Source organism: Puma concolor, chromosome B2 (genome assembly GCF_028749965.1).
Source record: "Puma concolor isolate L17-30 chromosome B2, mPumCon1.1.hap2, whole genome shotgun sequence".
Lineage (NCBI taxonomy): Eukaryota > Metazoa > Chordata > Mammalia > Carnivora > Felidae > Puma > Puma concolor.
Genome location: NC_141671.1, coordinates 57,720,163 through 57,742,096, shown reverse-complemented (window position 1 = coordinate 57,742,096; position 21,934 = coordinate 57,720,163). Strand labels below are relative to the sequence as shown.

Below are 21,934 nucleotides of genomic sequence, written 5' to 3'. Positions count from 1 at the left end.
AACATTATATTTTATTGTTAAAAATATTCAAAATATTTTTTCTTGGGGAAATTAATTCTTCAATGTTAAGTTATAAAAAAGGCTAAATGCAAGGTAAAAAATTGAAAATACTATTTAGCTTAATTTGCTACATAGTTTTGTACTTACTTTGGTCCTAGTTTAATTATTTGGTGTCAACTTCTTTTCTACATAAAATTCTAATTGTATTTTCTTTTTTTTTTTTAATTTTTTTTTCAACGTTTTTATTTATTTTTGGGACAGAGAGAGACAGAGCATGAATGGGGGAGGGGCAGAGAGAGAGGGAGACACAGAATCGGAAACAGGCTCCAGGCTCTGAGCCATCAGCCCAGAGCCCGACGCGGGGCTCAAGCTCACGGACTGCGAGATGGTGACCTGGCTGAAGTCGGACGCTTAACCGACTGCGCCACCCAGGCGCCCCTCTAATTGTATTTTCTATAGATATAGAATTAAGTGAAAAGGGTGCAGAAAAAAGCTAAGCCTGTCAACAGAGAAATTAACAAAGGAAGAGTTAATTAAATGGAAAGAAATACATTGTTATAGTATTTAAAAAAAAAAACAAAAAACGGGGCAAGGAATTAAGTGACCTGGGTTATATCCTGGGCTCTGCTCAGAAAAACATGGCATTTAGTAAATAGATTCTAAGCCAATGTGTACGTTTTATATGCATTACTTTGTTTACAAACTATCTCCAAGGTGTACTTTTTACATAAATTTTTTATATTACTTCATTTGGTTACAAAATTATACCCAAGATAAATATTATTCTCTTCTTTACAGATGAGGAAACAGGATTAGGGAGGTTAAGTAATTTGGGAAAGGTCACACAGGTAGTAAGTGCTTGGCTGATGTTAGAGCGAGGGAGTCTGATTCCAAATCCAGGTTCTTTCCATTTGTCATTTAGCTTATTTCAGAATCAATATGTTTATTTAGTTTTAAAAAAGGAAGGATCAGATAATCCTTTAATCTATGCCACTTTGTAGACACGACAAAGAAAAAAAATCAAAAGTTTAGTTTAAAAAAGTATGTGCACAATGACTGAAATAATAAAATAATGATAAAACAGATTGTCCATCTGTTTCTGTGGTAGCATCCCACTTCCTAGAATCCCCAACACCAAAATATTTTCTCTGCACAGGTTTTACTTATTTGAGTAAAAAAAAATGAAAACAGTTATTACAGCCTGAAAAAAATTACAGCATTCATTTCTAATTCTAAAAAATGATGCTGGCACACTTTCACTACACCAGAAAATATACCTTCCTCTCTCGTGAGCCCGATTCATATTTCTTTTATTAATTCAATATGGGGTTCATAGAACAATGCATTTTATGACTATTAATTCACAACCTGTCTTCTCAATTTTCAAGTGGAACTCCCCTAACTGTGAAAAGAGTTTCATATTAAATCCATAGTAGGATACGACCCATGGTTTTGTGCCTTGAGATTTCATCAGTGGAATTATAACCCCATAATTCATGGTTAACTGTTTGTAACTTCCATACTTGAATAGTGTATATTTAAAGTATGTTTATAAAGCATGGAGATGCAAACATTTCTAAATTAATTTTTGTGTTCGTATTATAGGCTGTTTTCCTTGATGTGATTTTTCTACTCCAATTTAATGAATTAAAAAGTTAAGCAAATTGGAAAATGAAAATGGTGGAAAATACAAGTGTAATTTCTTTGGATACTTTTATAGATAAGGTTAGAAGGACTGACTATTACTTGAAGTACCCAGCATCATCTTCAACATTCTCCTCAAATCCTGCCACTGTGCAAGTAAGGGTGCCTTAAATTTATCTTAATAGTAACTTTTAAAATAAGCTTTATTTCTTAAATTTGAGAATTTAATAATAGGTTAGAAATGTTTTTGTAACCAGTTGTTTATATTTCAGTGTGAATATATTCCTGATATTTTCTGAGAGCTTTCATTTAACAATCTTTATTAAATCAATTAATTAATGTTATAACTAGAGGCCAGACCATCCTAAGCAATGAGCTACATAGATTGGTCCTGTACTCATGGAAGATGTAGAGTGAGACTGTGGCTAGCATAGGTAGGTCAGGCCAAGATTCTCTGGGGTGGAGAAATTAGACTGGAAATTGAACGTGAGAAGTCTTAATGAGAAAGCTCCATGTGGAAGGAACAATAAGTGCAAAGATACAGAGATAGAAACAATCTTAGCATGTTTAAAGAATAGAAAGAAAGCCAGTGAGGCTTAAAGTTGGAGAGAAGAGAGAGAGGTCTGGAAGAAAATATTAAATAGATCTGCCAAGAACTAGGTGTGTAGAATATTGTGAGCCATGGTAGGGAGTCTGGTTTGATTCTAAGTATAGGAAGACGTTTTTAGACAAAAGAAGATTTTGATTCAACTTATTTAAAATTTATTCTGTATGTTCTTTGAAGAATGGATTATTGAGGCCAAGTGTAGAAAGGTATAAATGTAAGATGGCAATTTCTTATTTATTTATTTATTTATTTATTTATTTATGACTGAATGATGGAACATGGGGTTGCCAATGGAAATGGAGAGAAACATACTTAAGATATATTTTTGGAAATCAAGTCAACAGATTCACCAATTAATTAATTGGATTCAAGGAAGAAGGAAGAGTTAAATACAAAGGAGCACCCTAGGATTTTTTACCCAATCTTACAGGTAGTTCCACTTATCATAATGAAGACTAGGAATAGGGTATAGTTATGGGTTTGGGATACTTAATGGGATGAATCAAGTGTCCTACCTTCACCAAGATAAATGAAGTGACTGCTAATCAGATAATGAGATGTGTAGAAGGCAGCTGGATATTTGAGTCTGGACCTCAAGGGATGCATTGAGATGGATGCAGACAATTACAAGTCAGATAAACACAGATGATCTTAAAGCCATAAATCACAAGAAAATGATGTAAGGAAAGTTTAAAAAACAAACCATGGCGTAATCTAGCATTTAAGGCCAGCCATAACAGGAGCATTCAGGAAAGGCAATTGTTGAGGAAATGCCAATAATTCAAGGAAAATCAGGACCATATTTTATGGAATCCAAGAATGCAAAATGTTTCAGGGAAGCAGTGGCCATCTGTGCTGAGAGATTGAATAACATGAGGGCAACTAAGTGACCATTGACTTTGGCAACATGGAGGCTAATGAAAAGGTTAAAAACACATTTAAAAAATATATTTGAATGAAAGGGAAGACAGAGGTAATGTTATTATGAGAAACCAAATTTTCATAGGTGCAGAGTAGCTCTAAGGCTAAGATTATGAGAGACAACTTTCTTGTACTTCATACATTAATGTCTATAGAATAGGTAAAAAGCATTTCTTATTCTACATGGTTGGCTTACGTCTTTGACATTTTTTTTCATTATAATCCAATGATGTTTTTGACTAATTAACTTGGAAGCCTAATTCCTGAAAAAGAATAAAAGATTTCCAGTAGTATTTACCTACTGAGTGCTTGCTACCTTAGTTACAGGGCTTCTCTTCTAATTTTGTCTTCCTGTACTTTGACCCTCCTTTAAGTTTTTATCTTTTACTTCTATTTACAAAAACATAAAAGGTAAGGAACAAATGACAGAGTTATAACAATAATAATTTTAATATTTAATCATCAGTTACACTATTATTATACTCCTTGATGGGAGAGTTATTTCAAATATTGGAAAGAATTCCCAGATGCCATTTAATGTCGACAGGCCAAAATTGAGCACAACAGAGCACATTACGTATAACTAGGTCCAAGTATGCAGTTGGAAGCTATGCACATTATCACTTGGAAGTTTTCTCTTGTGGGAAAACAAAGAAGTAATCAATTATTTTATTTGTCATTCTTAAAATTCATAGATGAGACACAATACAAAGAATATCCTTTTGGTTTTTAGTAGAAAGAGGCTAAATTTCTTCAAAATTCTTTATAAATTTTCAATGTTTGTATAACATCTTAAATATAGAAAAAGTGACAAAAAAAGATCACCTCTTTCATGGATATACATGTAAGCATATGTACGTGGTAAAGGCAAACTATAAAAGCTTTATATACACAAATAAGGTAATGTAAAGTGACTCTAGATTCTAACCAAATACCATATTTGTGTTATTTTCAATTTTAAAGTTATATGATAAAGTTAGTTATCCTTTCACAGCAGTAAATACCTTAAACTTAAATCTATATGAAAAGATAAATGTCAGCAAGGGATTCTGAAAAATAATCATCATTTAAAAATTTATCAAAAACTATACAAGAGAACACTTTTATTTCTTCAGGTTGACATAATATGTATGACAAATATTTCATTTATAGACAAAGAATATAACTCAAGGGGTACAACTTGAGTAATTATATGTGTTTAAGAATTTAATTCATTTAGTAGTTTGAAATAATTTTAAAAGAGAAAATTATCTGTTGACATAATGCCTGTTTAAGGTGAATAGTACCAGTGTACTATTTACAAAAGAAATGATAAAAATGACAAAGTTTAATAACTGATGTACAAATATATGTTTTCATGCTGTTATCCTTTTTTGTACAATTTTATGTTATTTTTCTGGTATTCAGGCATTATTCTTTGTATTCATGAACATTTTACATTATTCCATGATGAAGAATCTATACCTCTAGAGAAGCCTGCTATGCTCATCTTTCTGGTAGGTAATTTTAATACAAAAATTTAAATCATTGTGAAAAGTATTTCATACATTTATGTTTTGAAGCCCTAAAAAAATGTAACCATTTTTCATTACAAATGGCTATTATGGATGGTTGCCTGAAAAGAATAAGAAAAGATAAAGATTTATAACATCACTGTTAATATAATAAATGTGGTCTATTTAGTAAATAAAATTATGTTAATGATGAAAAGAAATCTAAAAGAAAGTAATTATCCAAAGCCCACCACACAGAATCAATGTATAAAACTTAAAAGTCATATGTCTTATTTAACTCAATTCATAAATATTTTTAAAAATATGTCTTAAATGATTGCTAGCATGGTAATTCTTTTTAACAAAATTGTGAGCTTTTAAAAATACATATTATCAAAAGATTTTCATCTCTTCTTATCAAAGAAAATCTCAGTTGCTTTTTATTTCAATTAAATAAATACACTTATTAAATAGGCATCTTACATGCTGAATTAAAAGGATGGAGAACTAAATATGATCTGTAAGTTAAATTACATAACATTTGTTATTTATCCTGAAAGATTACCTAGTAAACCCAATACTTTTTGTCTGCATTTATAAATTGTTTCAAGATCTTATTGAATATCATCTGCTTACATAGTACCTACCTGAATAGTTTCAAGCTCTAGAAAAATGGTGACGGGCACATATCTGTAATGAAAATATGCCTACCATTAGCTCTTATCTCCTACAGTTGGAAATCACATAGTGAATTAGTGACATTACTAGCTATCTATTATTAACTATTTTTGGCAGATCCTCCTGAAGATACTTTCAAGGACACTGACTTCCGTTTGTAAAAACTTTTGTTTGAGGTAGAAAATATTTTTTTCAATCTTTAGGCATCTATATTTGGAGTGCATCAAACTAGTGCTTTCCATGTTGAGCGTCTAAAGTGTTATCAACTCAAGGAGACCTAAATTTGAGGGCCCCATATTAGAATGCCACTTTGGTAGTTACTCTGTCTTCTCAGAAAAGGAAACTAGGAAACTAGATAGGATTGTTTTACTTGAGTTAGAAATAATCAAGCTTGCTCATGAAGGGTCTTTCTAAAAAGTCATGGTTTTCTTTTAGAGAAAACGTTTTGTTCATCCTTTTTGAAAAACATCATACCATATTGATGTATTTAATTTCATTATACAGAATTATTCAGAATACGTTATTAGAATTTCCACTTTTAAATGTGACCCACTACTGGAAGAAGCTGATATTTTCAAACCATGTGACAAGCTAGTAACCTTGTTTCAATCAGAGGTTGAAGCTTTGCTGACCACTTACCTACCATAGCCCATCATGCCATACAATTGTTCCTGAAGTGTCTCCTTTATGACAACAAAAACAAATCCTATGAAAGATATTTGTCTTTGGGCCAGAAATATCTGCAATTATAAAAACCCCTTGCTTTCCAACTACAGTGGTTGTGAGATTTATGAGATTCATTGGGAAAGGGGTTGCACTTTAGAATATTGCAATACTCTGTTGGCACTAAAATATTAATGATACAAAGAACAGTCTGCAAGACAAAAAGTAATGGAAACATTCTATCGTTCAATAATCACTCTGGTATTTAGTATTTCAAGATGGGTGAGATTGTCTCCAATGTGTCATTCTGCTAAATGAAAGAGTGCTTAAAAAAAAAAGAAGAACCTGAGGTGTTTCTTAACAAGAAATTGAAAAAAGATCTTAATATGTCTAAGCAGTTGAAGCAACAGCAGCCAGAGTTTCCCCTTAAACTGATATGCTGTGACATGTATTAAAAGCAACAGCTTTCTATAATTGTGGTATTCCAAAAGGCAAATTATTTCATACATGCATAGCCTTTTTAAGAGACTTGAGAAAATAGAATTCAAATTAATACCTCATTTTCTTAAATCATAAGGTTTTCTATTAATTTTAAAAATAGCATTACATAAATTTTGAAAAATGCTAGTGTGCTATTAAATGTCTCATTTATGTTTCATACACAGTTCTTAGAAATAGGGACTAATTTACTACTGAGTATTTATGAGTTAAGGAACTAAGGATTGAGAAAAAAAGAACTCTCAAAAGCTTAGGAAATTATAAAATATTTTTCTCGATATCAAAGAGAAAGATATATGTTCTGTAGGAAAAAGAACTAAAAGAAAGTAAAAAAATATATATATCTTGCCTGGACTCAGATACAACTAATTATAAGATATCCATTCACAATGAAAGATAAGATGTGGACAATGTATTTTCTGTAATGACCGATGAATGCACAAGCCTATAAATGGCTCTAGTAAAATAATTGAAAACTAGTCCATGTATAATCAAGTTTCATACACGATTATGTAATTAATGAAAACTCATGATTTCAATAATTTGAGGAAAATATATGATTTCATAAGAATTATTAGCATAAATGTCATTTTATTTCATTTCTTCTGCAAATATTTGATACTTTACCTACTTACACTCCAGTCACTAGGTACTAGGTATCCAGAAAAACAAACCAGACTAGGTTCTTCTTGAAGCACACATTTAGTGGGAACGTGGAAAAGAGACAATGCCCAAGTATAAACGTGCATAGATAATTTTAGGCAATTATACATGCAATGTTATAAAGTAAAGACAACTGGGATCTGATTGGGATAAAGAGTGATATAGGGTGGGAGTGGGGATTTTTTATTCAGGTAGATCAGTGAAGACCTCTCTAGAAGACAGTTTGGAGCTAAGTTCTGAATGCTGGGCTATGAAAGAACAGTGCTACTGGTTGAAGATCAAGTATAAAGAGCCTGGGGGAGAAAACACCTAGGGTTTCATAAATGTTATTTGAATTTTGGTTTCAAGCTTGAACTATCATTGGTGCTCACACAAGAAAAGGTACAACGTTAATACTACAGGTGAGAAAAATCACAGATTTTTTCATCTGCTGTACTCTTAAGCCATACATCTGTTTATTTTTAATTTCAGTACAATTCCGTTAAAAAATATGATCCAAATGTATTTAAGATTGCAAATATTTTCATTTCAATGACATAATTAAGTGATACTGTTGTCTTTAGAAGACCTTTAGTGATAAAGCACAGATTATACTTGTATCATTTTTGCTTAAATTCACATAATTACAATAGTGCAGAGAGATACCAGGGCTATACTTGGTTTTTTTTTTTTTGTTTTATTTTTAATTTAAATTCAAGTTAGTTGGCACAAAACTATGTACTCTTGGCTTCAGTAGTAGAACCCAGTTATTCATCTTTTACATATGACACCCAGGACTCGTCCCAAAAAGTGTCCTCCTTAATTCCCATCACCCATTTAACTGATACCCCCGAACCTCCCTTCCAACAACCTTCAGTTCATTCTCTGTATTTATTTATTTATTTTTGAATCTTTTATCTTTTTTCTTTTATTTTTATATTTTAATTTTTTTAATATATGAAATTTATTGTTAAATTGGTTTCCATACAACACCCAGTGCTCATCCCAAAAGGTGCCCTCCTCAATACCCATCACCCACCCTCTCCTCCCTCCCACCCCCCATCAACCCTCAGTTTGTTCTCAGTTCTCGAGAGTCTCTTATGCTTTGGCTCTCTCCCAATCTAACCCCCCTTTTTTTTCCTGCCCCTCCCCCATGGGTTTCTGTTAAGTTTCTCAGGATCCACATAAGAGTGAAAACATATGGTATCTGTCTTTCTCTGTATGGCTTATTTCACTTAGCATAACACTCTCCAGTTCCATCCAGGTTGCTACAAAGGGCCATATTTCATTCTTTCTCATTGCCAAGTAGTACTTCATTGTGTATATAAACCACAATTTCTTTATCCATTCATCAGTTGATGGACAATTAGGCTTTTTCCACAATTTGGCTATTCTTGAGAGTGCTGCTATAAACATTGGGGTACAAGTGCCCTATGCATCAGTACTCCTGTATCCCTTGGGTAAATTCCTAGCAGTGCTACTGCTGGGTCATAGGGTAGGTCTATTTTTAATTTTTTGAAGAACCTCCACACTGTTTTCCAGAGTGGCTGTACCAATTTGCATTCCCACCAACAGTGCAAGAGGGTTCCCGTTTCTCCACATCCTCTCCAGCATCTCCTGTTTTGGAGTCTCCTGTTTTGTTCATTTTGGCCACTCTAACTGGTGTGAGGTGATATCTGAGTGCGGTTTTGATTTGTATTTCCCTGATGAGGAGCGATGTTGTGCATCTTTTCGTGTGCCTGTTGGCCATCTGGATTTCTTCTTTAGAGAAGTGTCTATTCATGTTTTCTGCCCATTTCTTCACTGGATTATTTGTCTTTTGGATGTGGAGTTTGGTGAGATCTTTATAGATTTTGGATACTAGCCCTCTGTCCGGTATGTCATTTGCAAAAATCTTTTCGCATTCCGTTGGCTGTCTTTTAGTTTTGTTGATTGTTTCCTTTGCTGTGCAGAAGCTTTTTATCTTCATGAGGTCACAATAGTTCATTTTTGCTTTTAATTCCCTTGCCTTTGGGGATGTGTCGAGTAAGAGATTGCTACGGCTGAGGTCAGAGAGGTCTTTTCCTGGTTTCTCCTCTAGAGTTTTGATGGTTTCCTGTCTCACATTCAGGTCCTTTATCCATTTTGAGTTTATTTTTGTGAATGGTGTAAGAAAGTGGTCTAGTTTCATTCTTCTGCATGTTGCTGTCCAGTTCTCCCAGCACCATTTGTTAAAGAGACTTTTTTCCATTGGATATTATTTCCTGTTTTGTCAAATATTAGTTGGCCATACTTTTGTGGGTCTGGTTCTGGGGTTTCTATTCTATTCCATTGGTCTATGTGTCTGTTTTTGTGCCAATACCATGCTGTCTTGATGATTACAGCTTTGTAGTAGAGGCTAACGTCTGGGATTGTGATGCCTCCTGCTTTGGTCTTCTTCTTCAAAATTACTTTGGCTATTCAGGGCCTTTGTGGTTTCATATGAATTTTAGAATGGCTTGTTCTAGTTTCGAGAAGAATGCTGGTGCAATTTTGATTGGGATTGCATTGAATGTGTAGATAGCTTTGGGTAGTATTGACATTTTGACAATATTTATTCTTCCAATCCATGAGCACGGAATGTTTTTCCGTTTCTTTATATCTTCTTCAATTTCCTTCCTAAGCTTTCTATACTTTTCAGCATACAGATCTTTTACATCTTTGGTTAGATTTATCCCTAAGTATTTTATGCTTCCTGGTGCAATTGTGAATGGGATCAGTTTCTTTATTTGTCTTTCTGTTGCTTCATTGTTAGTGTATAAGAATGCAAGTAATTTCTGTACATTGATTTTGTATGCAACATTGCTAAATTCATATATCAGTTCTAGCAGGCTTTTGGTGGAGTCTACCGGGTTTCCATGTATAATATCATGTCATCTGCAAAGAGTGAAAGCTTAACTTCATCTTTGCCAATTTTGATGCCTTTGATTTCCTTTTGTTGTCTGATTGCTGATGCTAGAACTTCCAACACTATGTTAAACAACAGCGGTGAGAGTGGACATCCCTGTCATATTCCTGAACTCAGGGAAAAAGCTCTCAGTTTTTCCCCGTTGAGGATGATGTTAGCTGTGGGCTTTTCATAAATGGCTTTTATGATCTTTAAGTATGTTCCTTGTATTCCAACTTTCTCGAGGGTCTTTATTAAGAAAGTTGCTGAATTTTGTCAAAGTCCTTTTCTGCATCGATTGACAGGATCATATGGTTCTTTTCTTGTATTAATGTGATGTATCACATTGATTCATTTGCGAATATTGAACCAGTCCTGCATCCCAGGAATGAATCCCACTTGATCATGGTGAATAATTCTTTTTATATGCCATTGAATTCGATTTGCTAGTATCTTATTGAGAATTTTTGCATCCATATTCATCAGGGATATTGGCCTGTAGTTCTCTTTTTTTTTTTTTTTTACTGGGTCTCTGTCTGGTTTAGTAATACTGGCTTCATAGAATGAGTCTGGAAGTTTTCCTTCCCTTTTTATTTTTTGGAATAGCTTGAGAAGGATAGGTATTGTCTCTGCTTTCAACGTCTGGTAGGACTCCCCTGGGAAGCTATCTGGTCCTGGACTCTTATTTGTTGGGAGATTTTTGATAACCGATTCAATTTCTTCGCTGGTTATGGGTCTGTTCAAGCTTTCTATTTCCTCCTGATTGAGTTTTGGAAGTGTGTGGGTGTTTAGGAATTTGTCCATTTCTTCCAGTTGTCCAGCTTGTTGGCATATAGTTTTTCATAGTATTCCCTGATAATTGTTGTAACTCTGAGGGATTGGTTGTAATCATTCCATTTTCATTCATGATTTTATCTATTTGGGTCATCTCCCTTTTCTTTTTGAGAAGCCTGGCTAGAGGTTTGTCAATTTTGTTTATTTTTTCAAAAAACCAACTCTTGGTTTCGTTGATCTGCTCTACAGTTTTTTTAGATTCTATATTGTTTATTTCTGCTCTGATCTTTATTATTTCTCTTCTTCTGCTGGGTTTGGGGTGTCTTTGCTGTTCTGCTTCTGTTTCCTTTAGGTGTGCTGTTAGAATTTGTATTTGGGATTTTTCTTGTTTCTTGAGATAGGCCTGGATTGCAATGTATTTTCCTCTCAGGACTGCCTTTGCTGCATTCCAAAGTGTTTGGATTGTTGTATTTTCATTTTCATTTGTTTCCATATATTTTTTAATTTCTTCTCTAATTGCCTGGTTGACCCATTCATGCTTTAGTAGGGTGTTCTTTAACCTCCATGCTTTTGGAGGTTTTCCAGACTTTTTCCTGTGGTTGATTTCAAGCTTCATAGCATTGTGGTCCAAAAGTATGCATGGTATGATCTCAATTCTTGTATACTTACGAAGGGCTGTTTGGTGACCCAGTATGTGATCTACCTTGGAGAATGTTCCATGTGCACTCAAGAAGAAAGTATAGTCTTTTGCTTTGGGATGCAGAGTTCTAAATATATCTGTCAAGTCCATCTGATCCAATGTATCATTCAGGGCCCTTGTTTCTTTATTGACCATGTGTCTAGATGATCTATCCATTGTTGTATAAGTGGGGTGTTAAAGTCCCCTGCAATTACCACATTCTTGTCAATAAGGTTGCTTATGTTTGTGAGCAATTGTTTTATATATTTGGGGGCTCCCGTATTTGGCGCATAGACATTTATAATTGTTAGTTCTTCTTGATGGATAGACCCTGTAATTATTATATCATGCCCTTTTTTATCTCTTGTTACAGCCTTTAATTTAAAGTCTAGTTTGTCTGATATAAGTATGGCTACTCAAGCTTTCTTTTGACTTCCAGTAGCATGATAAATAGTTCTCCATCCCCTCACTTTCAATCTGAAAGTGTCCTCAGGTCTAAAATGAGTCTCTTGTAGACAACAAATAGATGGGTCTTGTTTTTTATCCATTCTGATACCCTATGTCTTTTGGTTGGAGCATTTAGTCCCTTTACATTCAGTGTTATTATAGAAAGATATGGGTTTAGAGTCATTGTGATGTCTATAGGTTTCATGCTTGTAGCAATGTCTCTGGTACTTTGTCTCACAGGATCCCCCCTTAGGATCTCTTGTAGGGCTGGTTTAGTGGAGACGAATTCCTTCAGTTTTTGTTTGTTTGGGAAGACCTTTATCTCTCCTTCTATTCTAAATGACAGACTTGCTAGATAAAGTATTCTTGGCTGCATATTTTTTTCTGTTCATCACATTGAAGATTGACTGCCATTCCTTTCTGGCCTGCCAAGTTTCAGTAGAGAGATCTGTCAGTAGTCTTATTGGTCTCCCTTTATATGTTAGAGCACGTTTATCCCTAGCTGCTTTCAGAATTTTCTCTTTATCCCTGTATTTTGCCAGTTTCACTGTGATATTTCGTGCAGAAGTTCAATTCAAGTTACGTCTGAAGGGAGTTCTCTGTGCCTCTTGGATTTCAATGCCTTTTTCCTTCCCCAGATCAGGGAAGTTCTCAGCTATTATTTCTTCAAGTACACCTTCAGCACCTTTCCCTCTCTCTTCCTCCTCTGGGATACCAATTATGCGTAGATTATTTCTCTTTAGTACATCACTTAGTTCTCTAATTTTCCCCTCATACTCCTGGATTTTTTTATCTCTCTTTTTCTCAGCTTCTTCTTTTTCCATAATTTTATCTTCTAGTTCACCTATTCTCTCCTCTGCCTCTTCAATCCGAGCTGTGGTCGTCTCCATATTAATTTGCAGCTCATGAATAGCATTTTTTTAGCTCCTCCTGGCTGTTCCTCAGTCCCTTGATCTCTGTAGCAATAGATTCTCTGCTGTCCTTTATACTGTTTTCAAGCCCAGCGATTAATTTTATGACTATTATTCTAAATTCACTTTCTGTTATATTGTTTAAATCCTTTTTGATCAGTTCTTGGCTGTCATTATTTCCTGGAGGTTTTTTTGAGAGGAATTCTTCCATTTCGTCATTTTGGATAGTCCCCTGAGTGGTGTGGAACTGCAGGGTACTTCCCCTCTGCTGTCTTGAATAAGTTGCGTTGGTGGTTGGGGCCACATTCAGACCTGATGTCTGCCCACAGCCCACCGCTGGGGCCACAGTCAGACTGGTGTGTACCTTCTCTTCCCCTCTCCTAGGGCCGGGATTCACTGTGGGGTGGCGTGGCCCATCTGGGCTACTTGCACACTGCCAGACTTGTGGTGCTGGGGATCTGGCATTAGCTGGGGTGGATCGGCAAGGTGCACAGAGGCAGGAGGGGCAGGCTCAGCTCGCACCTTTGGTGATCCACTTCAAGAGGGGCCCCGTGGCACCGGGAGGGAGTCAGACCCGCCAGAGGGATGCATCCGCAAAAGCACAGCGTTGGGTGTTTGCGCGGCGCAAGCCAGTTCCCTGACAGGAACTGGTTCCCTTTGGGATTTTGGCTGGGGGATGGGCGAGGGAATAGCGCTGACGAGCGCCTTTGTTCCACGCCACGCTGCGCTCTTTCGTCTGGGGCTCAACAACTCTCCCTCCCATTGTCCTCTAGCCCTCCTGTTCTCCGAGCAGATCTGTTAACTTATAACCTTCCAGATGTTAAGTGCCGCTTGCTGTCAGAGCACACTCCGTCTGGCCCCTCCATTTTTGCAAGCCAGACTCAGGGGCTCTACTTTGCCGGGGGGCTGCCCCTCCGTCCCAGCTCCCTCCAGCCAGTCCGTGGAGCACTCACCGCCTCTCCGCCCTTCCTACCCTCTTCTGTGGACCTCTTCGCTATGCTTGGCTCCGGATAATCCATTCTGCTAGTCTTCTGGCGATTTTCTGGGTTATTTAGGCAGGTGTGGGTGGAATCTAAGTGATCCACAGGACTCGGTGAGCCCAGTGTCCTCCTATGCCGCCATCTTCCCAGAAGCCCCTTCCCATTCTCTGTATTTAAAAATCTCATGTGGTTTGCCTTCCTCTGTGTTTTAATCTTATTTTTCCTTCCCTTCTTCTATGTTCATCTGTTGTATTTCTCAAATTTTGCATATGAATGAAATCATATGATATCTGACTGATTTATTTCACTTAGCATAATACCCTCCAGATCCTTACACATTGTTTCCCTTCCCTCATGTTCATCTGTTTTGTCTCTTAAAGTCCTCATATGAGTGAAGTCATCTGATATTTGTCTTTCTCTGACTGACTTATTTCACTTAGCATAATACCCTCCGGTTCCTTCCACTTTCCTACAAATGGCAATATTTCATTCTTTTTCATTGCTGAGTAGTATTCTGTTGTGTGTATACACCACATCTTCTTTATGCATTCATCAGTCAATGGACATTTGGTTCTTTCCATAATTTGGCTATTGTTGATAGCATTGCTATAAACATTGGTGTTCATGTGCCCCTTCCAATCAACAGTTTTGTATCCTTTGGATAAATTACTACAGTGCAATTGCTGGGTCATAAGGGAGTTCTATTTATAATTTTTTGAGGAACCTCCATAGTATTTTCCAGAATGGCCACACCAGGTTGCATTCCCACCAACAGTGCAATAGGGTTCCCCTTTCTCCACATCCTTACCAACATCTGCTGTTTCCTGAGTTGTTAATTTTAGTCATTCTGACATGTGTAAGGTGGGATCTCATTTCAGTTTTGATTTGTATTTTCCTGATGATGAGTGATATTGAGCATATTTCATATGTCTGTTTGCCATCTGGATGTCTCCTTTGGAAAAGTGTCTACGCATGTCTTCTGCCCATTTCTTCACTGGATTATTTGTTTTTTGGGGTGTTGAGTTTCGTAAATTCTTAAAGACTTTGGATACTAACCCCTTATCTGATATGTCATTTGCAAATATCTTCTCCCATTCCAAAGGTTGCCTTTTAGTTTTGTTGACTGCTTTCTTTGCCATGAAGAAGCTTTTTATATCGATGAGGTCCCAATAGTTTATTTTTGCTTTTGTTTCCCTTGGCTCTGGAGACATGTCAAGTAAGAAGTTGCTGTGGCCAAGGTCAAGGAGGCTGCTGCCTATTTTCTCCTCCAGGGTTTTGATGGTTTCTTGTCTCACATTGAGGTTTTTCATCTATTTTGACTTTATTTTTGTGTATGGTGTAAGAAGGTGATCCAGCTTCATTCTTCTGCATGTTGCCATCCAGTTTTTCCAGCACCATTTGCTAAAAAAACTGTCTTTACTCCATTGGATATTCTTTTCTGCTTTGTCAAAGATTCGTTGGCTATATATTTGTGGGTTCATTTCCGGTTCTCTGTTCTATTCCATTGATCTATGTGTCTGTTCTTGTGCCAATACCATACTGTTTTGATGATTACAGCTTTGTAATACAGCTTGAAGTCCAGAATTGTGATGATTCCAGCTTTGGTTTTCTTTTTCAACATTACTTTGGCTATTTGGGGTCTTTCCTGGTTCCATCCAAACTTTAGGATTGTTTGTTCCAGCCCTGTGAGGAATGCTGTTGTTATTTGGAGAAGGATTGCATTGAATGTGTATATTGAATGTATATCAACATTTTTAACAATATATGTTCTTCCAATCCATGAGCACGGGATGTTTCTCCATTTCTTTGTGTCTTCTTAGTTAGCTTTAAGCTTGAGTTTTAAATTATTTTTCTTTGAAGAAAGTTTCATAAATGTGTAGTTAAAAAAGGGGAGGAAATTTGTGCATTAATGAACACTAGCAATGGAATGAAAAGTCAACTTACAGAATATAATAAAAATGTTTGCAAATCATACATCTAAGAAGGAGTTAATATCCAGGGTATATAAAGAATTCCTACAACTCAACAACAAAAAATCTGATTTAAAAATAGGCAAAGAACTTGGGTACATATTTCTCAAAAAACAAAGTACATATTACAAATAAGCACATGAAAAGATGCTCAACATCACTAATCATTAAGAGAAATGTAAATCAAAACCACAATGAGATTCTATTTCATACTGGCTATTAAGAGACACAGAGAGAGAGAGAGAGAGAGAGAGAGAGAGAGAGAGAGAGAGACAAAAACAAGTGTTGCCAAGGATATGAAGAAAATTGGAACCCTAGGTATTGCTGGTCAGAATGTGAACTGGTGCAGTTGCTATAGAGAATGGTATGTCAGTTCCTCAAAAAATTAAACACAGAATTACCATATGGCCCAGTGATTCCACTTGTGGGTATATACCCCCAAAGATTTTAAAGCAGGGACTTGAACGGACATTTATACACCCATGTTCATAGCAACATTATTTACAATGCCCAAAGTAGAAGCAATCCAAGTGTCCATCAACAGATGAATGGGCAAACAAAATGTAGAATATACATAGTGGACTGTTATTCAGCTTTAAAAAGGAAGGAAATTCTGGGGCGCCTGGGTGGCTCAGTTGGTGAGTGTCTGACTTTGGCTCGGGTCATGATCTCATGGTTTGTGAGTTCGAGCCCTGCGTTGGGCTCTGTGCTGACAGCTCAGAGCCTGCAGCCTGCTTCAGATTCTGTGTCTCCTCCTCTCTATGCCCCTCCCATGCTCATGCTCTGTCTCTCTCTGTCTCTCAATAATAAATAAACGTTAAGAAAAAAAATTTTTTTTAAAAAAAGAAGGAAATTCTGACACATGACACAACATGAATGTAACTTAAAGCTATGAAATAAGCCAATCACAAAAGGATAAATACCATGTAATTTCACTTATATAAGGTACTTAGAGTAGTCAGATTCATAGAGACAAAAAACAGATAGGTGGTTGCCAGGGGTTGAGGGGGTGGAGAGAATGAGGTGTTACTGTGTGTAAGTGGTACAGTTCCAATTTCAGAAGAAGAAAAAGGTTTTGGAGATGGATGGTGGTGATGGTTGCACAACAATGTGGATATATTTAATGCCAGTGAACTGTATGCTTAACAATGGCTAAAATAATAAATTTTGTTATATGTATATACACAATTTATAAAAAGAAAAAAATGTAGTATTATTAATTGTTCTGGTGATGTGTTTTCCCTTGCCAACATGGGATTCTCAAATAAAGAAATGTACATTTTGTTGCTTTGATTGTGTTAAATATTTCAAAAATACCACTGTATCTTATTGAAACAAAATAACTTGAAACTTGTTAGCAACAAAAGTTCTACATACAATTTTTTTCCTCAAATTTTCCTGATTAGAAATGATTATGAGTACCATGATGAGATGTGAGAAATAAAAAAAATTAATGTTATATGCTAGCTAAAACTTATTGGCTTTATATATTATATACATTATGTTATACAAACAGACAAAAATAGAAGCTATCATAACATATACTTCAAATAAGTTTAATTTGTTGGTCATAACATGTGATACATTTCATCACAATTTAAAATGAATGCAAAATTCTAACAATTATGCTACAGCCTTATCCCACTGGTTATTAAGAAAGTGATTTTTCTCTGGAGTCAAGCAATTTATAAGAAAGACTGCACATTGTACATGATGCCATTTTATATTAATAAACATTTGTTTCTAGTAATGCCATGGTGAATTCCCAAAGCATTGCTTTAATTAAGTGTTTTATTAATTAATGTAAACCTCATGTAGTGAGGATGAAATTAACTGCTTTCTTCCATCTCACTGAGCTACTAAAACTTAAAGACAAAAGGTACCTTTACAATAGGGAAATATATATTGAAAGATGAAAAACCACAGTGGGGTTCTTACATTATGAAGTTGTCTTCCAAGAAGCATTTAGCCTCAAAATCATTTATCTTTAGCCGCAAATGACAAAAGCCGATGAAACATCCCTAGCCTCACAGAAGGCATTCCTGAGCAAAGGGAATGCACAGACACTAGGCAGCCATTACACCAGCGAGTGACACCTCTCATCATTTCTGCTGCATACATGTTATTATAGTAGAAGGTAGGGGAAACTAACAATAACAAGACAAAAGAAATGTGGTTGCTGAACTCTGAGTACAAAATTGAGTATATTCTAGCACATTCTCTAATGTATTTGCATAACCTAGCCTAACCTCTTTGCCTAGGCCCACACAAGTGATTATTGCTAGAAACACAAAGCCATCTTGATTCTAGACTCATAATCAAAATCTTCAAGTTGAACACTGCTCAGCAATCCCTTCTTGTTCCCAAAGTCAATTCACTCTTTCTCTTCCAGATTCCATATTTCCTTGTATCTCCTCAAAATTCCATCTCCTTTTCCATCTTCCTAACTCTTAAATGATGACCTTACTTTCCATTGCACTGAGAAAATAGAACACAGTTGACACTTGAACAACACAGGCTTGAACTATGGATCCACTTATGTGAGGATTTCTTTTGGTAAATACAGTGTAGTACTATAAATGTATTTTCTCTTCCCTAATTTAACATTTCTTAATAACATTTTCTTTTCTCCAGCTTATTTTATTGTAAGAATACAGTATAACATACCAAATATGTGTTAATTGACTGTTTATGTTATGAGTAAGGCTTCCAGTCAACAGTAGAGAGTATTTGAGTTTTAGGGTAATCAAATGTTGTGCATGGATTTTCTACTGCATGGCAGTTTGGCACCCCTAACTTTCATGCTGTTCAAGGGTCAAGTATAAGCAGCTACCAATTATACCAATCCATTTGCCTCTGTGCTTCCACTCTCTCCCTTCACTCCTGTCCATTCTCTTGTCAAGACCAGCACCTTCTGTTTAGATCCCATACCCTGACACCATACCCTGACTTCCTGAAGGAATTTACTTTGTAATTGTCCCCTCCCTCCCATATCATCAATATTCTACCTCACCAGGATTCTTCTTATGAGAATACAAAATAAATTTGTATTTTTATAATTTAATAATTCCCTTCCTTAAATCCATCTCCCTCTTTCTAACTGCATTACATTTTAACTGTATAGCAAAATTACTCAAAAGTAGATTTATGCACATTGTTTTCAGTTTCTCACCTCTCATTTTCTTTTGAACATTCTAATCATGCCTTTGGACCCTCCTGAAATACTCTTTCAAAGGACTGCCTTGTAAAATTCCATGATGGAATCTTAGTTCTTATCTTATAAAAATTATAAGCAGCATGGCACAACTATTTTGTTTCTTTTTTTTAATTTTAAGTTTCTTTCTTCCTTTCTTACTTTCCTCCCTTTCTCTTTCTTTCTTTCTTCTCTTTTTCTTTCTTTTCTTCATTGCTTCACCATAGAAATAAATCCAAAGATGAATAAAGAATTAATGGTCTCCCCATTTTCTCTTGAGATAAGCAATATTAAAAACTTGTAGTCTACTCTTTCTCATTCACCATACAATCTTACACAATCATATGTATACATATGTATAGTCTGGTTTAGTTTTAGAAAATAGAATCATACTATATAAGTCTCTCCATAATTTATACATGCCTTCTGATTTCTCTTGTAGTAGCACCTTGAATATATTGGCAATGGTGATGGAAATTTTGTGTTGAGAAAGATTCTGAGGGTGCATCTGGGCATAGTGAATATCAGGAAAAAAGTAATGTGTCTTTGGACAGATAATTACAATTCCTTAGTTACGATTTAAAAAACTGAGTAATGGGTAATTGACTTTTATTTTATGAACGCTTATATTTATATATGTCTAAATTCATTATTGTGATATATTTTGTGAAAAGTATATTGTGAAATATTGTGATATATCACAATAATAAGTTTACAGTTACTCAAAGTAAGTTTCCTTGGAGTAATTTTACTGAATTCTAGTCCTGAATTAAGAACTGATACTGTTTAATGAAATAAGCAAGTCATATATAGAATGCTTAGCAAAACTACCAAATTTGGAGTTCAATGTGGCTTTATATACATACTAGACTAAGTACTTTGAAAAGTTCTCTTCAGTTATATTCATCTAAACATGTTACCAGAGTTTATAGGGATGAAACATTTTATACTGGTTAAGAATACAAAATCTGAAATACAAGCACTGCTATTTAAACCTCCACTTACTGCCTGTGGAACCTTGGACACATTACCCCTCTGTCTCAGTTTCTTCACCTGCCAGTAGGGATTATAATGATATCTATATCATAGAGTTGTAGGAAGACTAAAGACTGTTAACATTTATTATGTGCCTAAAACAGTGCCTGACATAGTAAGTATTGTATACACGTTCTTGAATAAGATATGAGGCACAAAGATGAATCCTTACCCTCACAAAGATAACCATCTTGACTCACACTTCATTACATGAACCCTTTTCTGTATCAAAAAATCACAGTCAACTATTATAGAGAAAGGGAACGGTATTTACAAGTTAAACAACTTGAGAAAAGCATTGTTTTTGTTATTGACTACACACAAAAAGAAATATGATACAGGTTCAATTGTTCAACACCTTAAAGTTATTTGATGAAATATTTATAAAAATAATGTTTGTCAATGAGTGTTACTAAAGTCCTGGAAGCTTTTCATAATACGTGTTAGCCTAATGGAATTAGACCTGTATATAAACAAATGCCTTTAGCTAATTTTAAAATAATATTATTTTTCCAGATATTTAAGAGTTACACATATTTCCTATGGAGTAATATTTTCCAATGCATTTTACAAGGCTTTAGATATATGCATGATTTTATTTGAAATTTATTTTTCCTGATTTTTATTCCTGTTCAATAACAAAGTATGAGATTTATTAATATACTCTCTATCACAGTGATCAAAATATAAGAACTAATTTAGAAAATTTATCCCTACTGTTTTTTGAGATAAAGAAAATTAATTAGGAAAAAAACGCATACATAGAAATAATCTAGAGATGTTGACTCTAAGTTGTCCTTACAAAAAGAGGATCTCTTAATTTTTTTTTTTCATTTTATTATAGGTCATGAAACATATCTGTTATCAGTGCTTTAAAATGGACCATGTGAGCACTGGGTATTGTATGTAAGTGATGAAGCACTAAATTCTACTCTTGAAACCAATACTACACTGTATGTTAACTAACTTGAATTTAAATAAATACATTTAAAAGTAAATAAATAAATAATTAAAAATGTTTTAATGAGCCATGTGAACACCTAGGATATTTCACCCCTTTCCCATGACTAGACTTAGAAAATTTATTCAAAATTATTTTGTGTGACCATCCCTCATTTCCCAGTTAAGTTACTGAACCTAGATTCTTTCATTCATCCTTACGTTTACAGCTTGCACTTACTTTTCTTTTATTTTTATCCAGTTGACAGCCAGAATCTCATCTTTCCTATTGGGTTTCCCTCTTAATTAAGTGATTTAATAGTCTATGCTGAAAAGCTTCTGCCTCACTCTATTTTCATTAAAGAAACATTTCCTGATTGTCAATTGTACTAAGGAATATGAGGAAGGCATTTAAAAAAAAAAAGCCCCACAGTGATATCCGGAAAAGAAATACACATCAGTGAAACACTAGAGACCAATTAAAAGGCAACAAATCAGTAAGCCCATGATTATGTGGTATAATCAATATGCATGAGTACCAGGAGAATGAAATATTAGGGAAAATAAGTCTGGGATGTAATTAGGTCTAATTACATTCTCTGATAATAAGCCTGATCGTCCGGTGGCGATTTTACCTTTATTGTTTGAGGTTGTGAGGATACGGTTTACCCATTATTCATTCCAGGCAGTGAAGACATTGCAGCAAAGGATTACCTTATTCACCTAGAGAGTGTTCTTCATATTATTTCTCTCCCTGCGGCTAGTAATTGATACAATTTTGAGTTTTGCTTTTGTATGTCCATGTTACACATTTTTAAATATCAAATAGAGATCATATAAACATGAGATCATTATGAGCATTTTAGATTTAAAAAGTCAGCCCCTTTTTTAAAAATATTTATTTATTTATTTTTGAGAGAGAGAGAGAGAGAGAGCGCGCAAGTGGGGAAGGGGC

At 35.0% G+C, this 21,934-nt stretch overlaps 1 long non-coding RNA gene across 1 annotated transcript; it reads left to right on the top strand.

Annotated features, from left to right (window-relative positions):
- Positions 1-1,615: 1,615 nt before the first annotated feature.
- On the top strand, positions 1,616-21,056 carry LOC147581004 (uncharacterized). Its single transcript, XR_015250821.1, has 3 exons — positions 1,616-1,800; positions 4,580-4,668; positions 20,885-21,056. It is a non-coding gene; the product is annotated as an uncharacterized LOC147581004 (long non-coding RNA).
- The last annotated feature ends 878 nt before the right edge of the window (positions 21,057-21,934 follow it).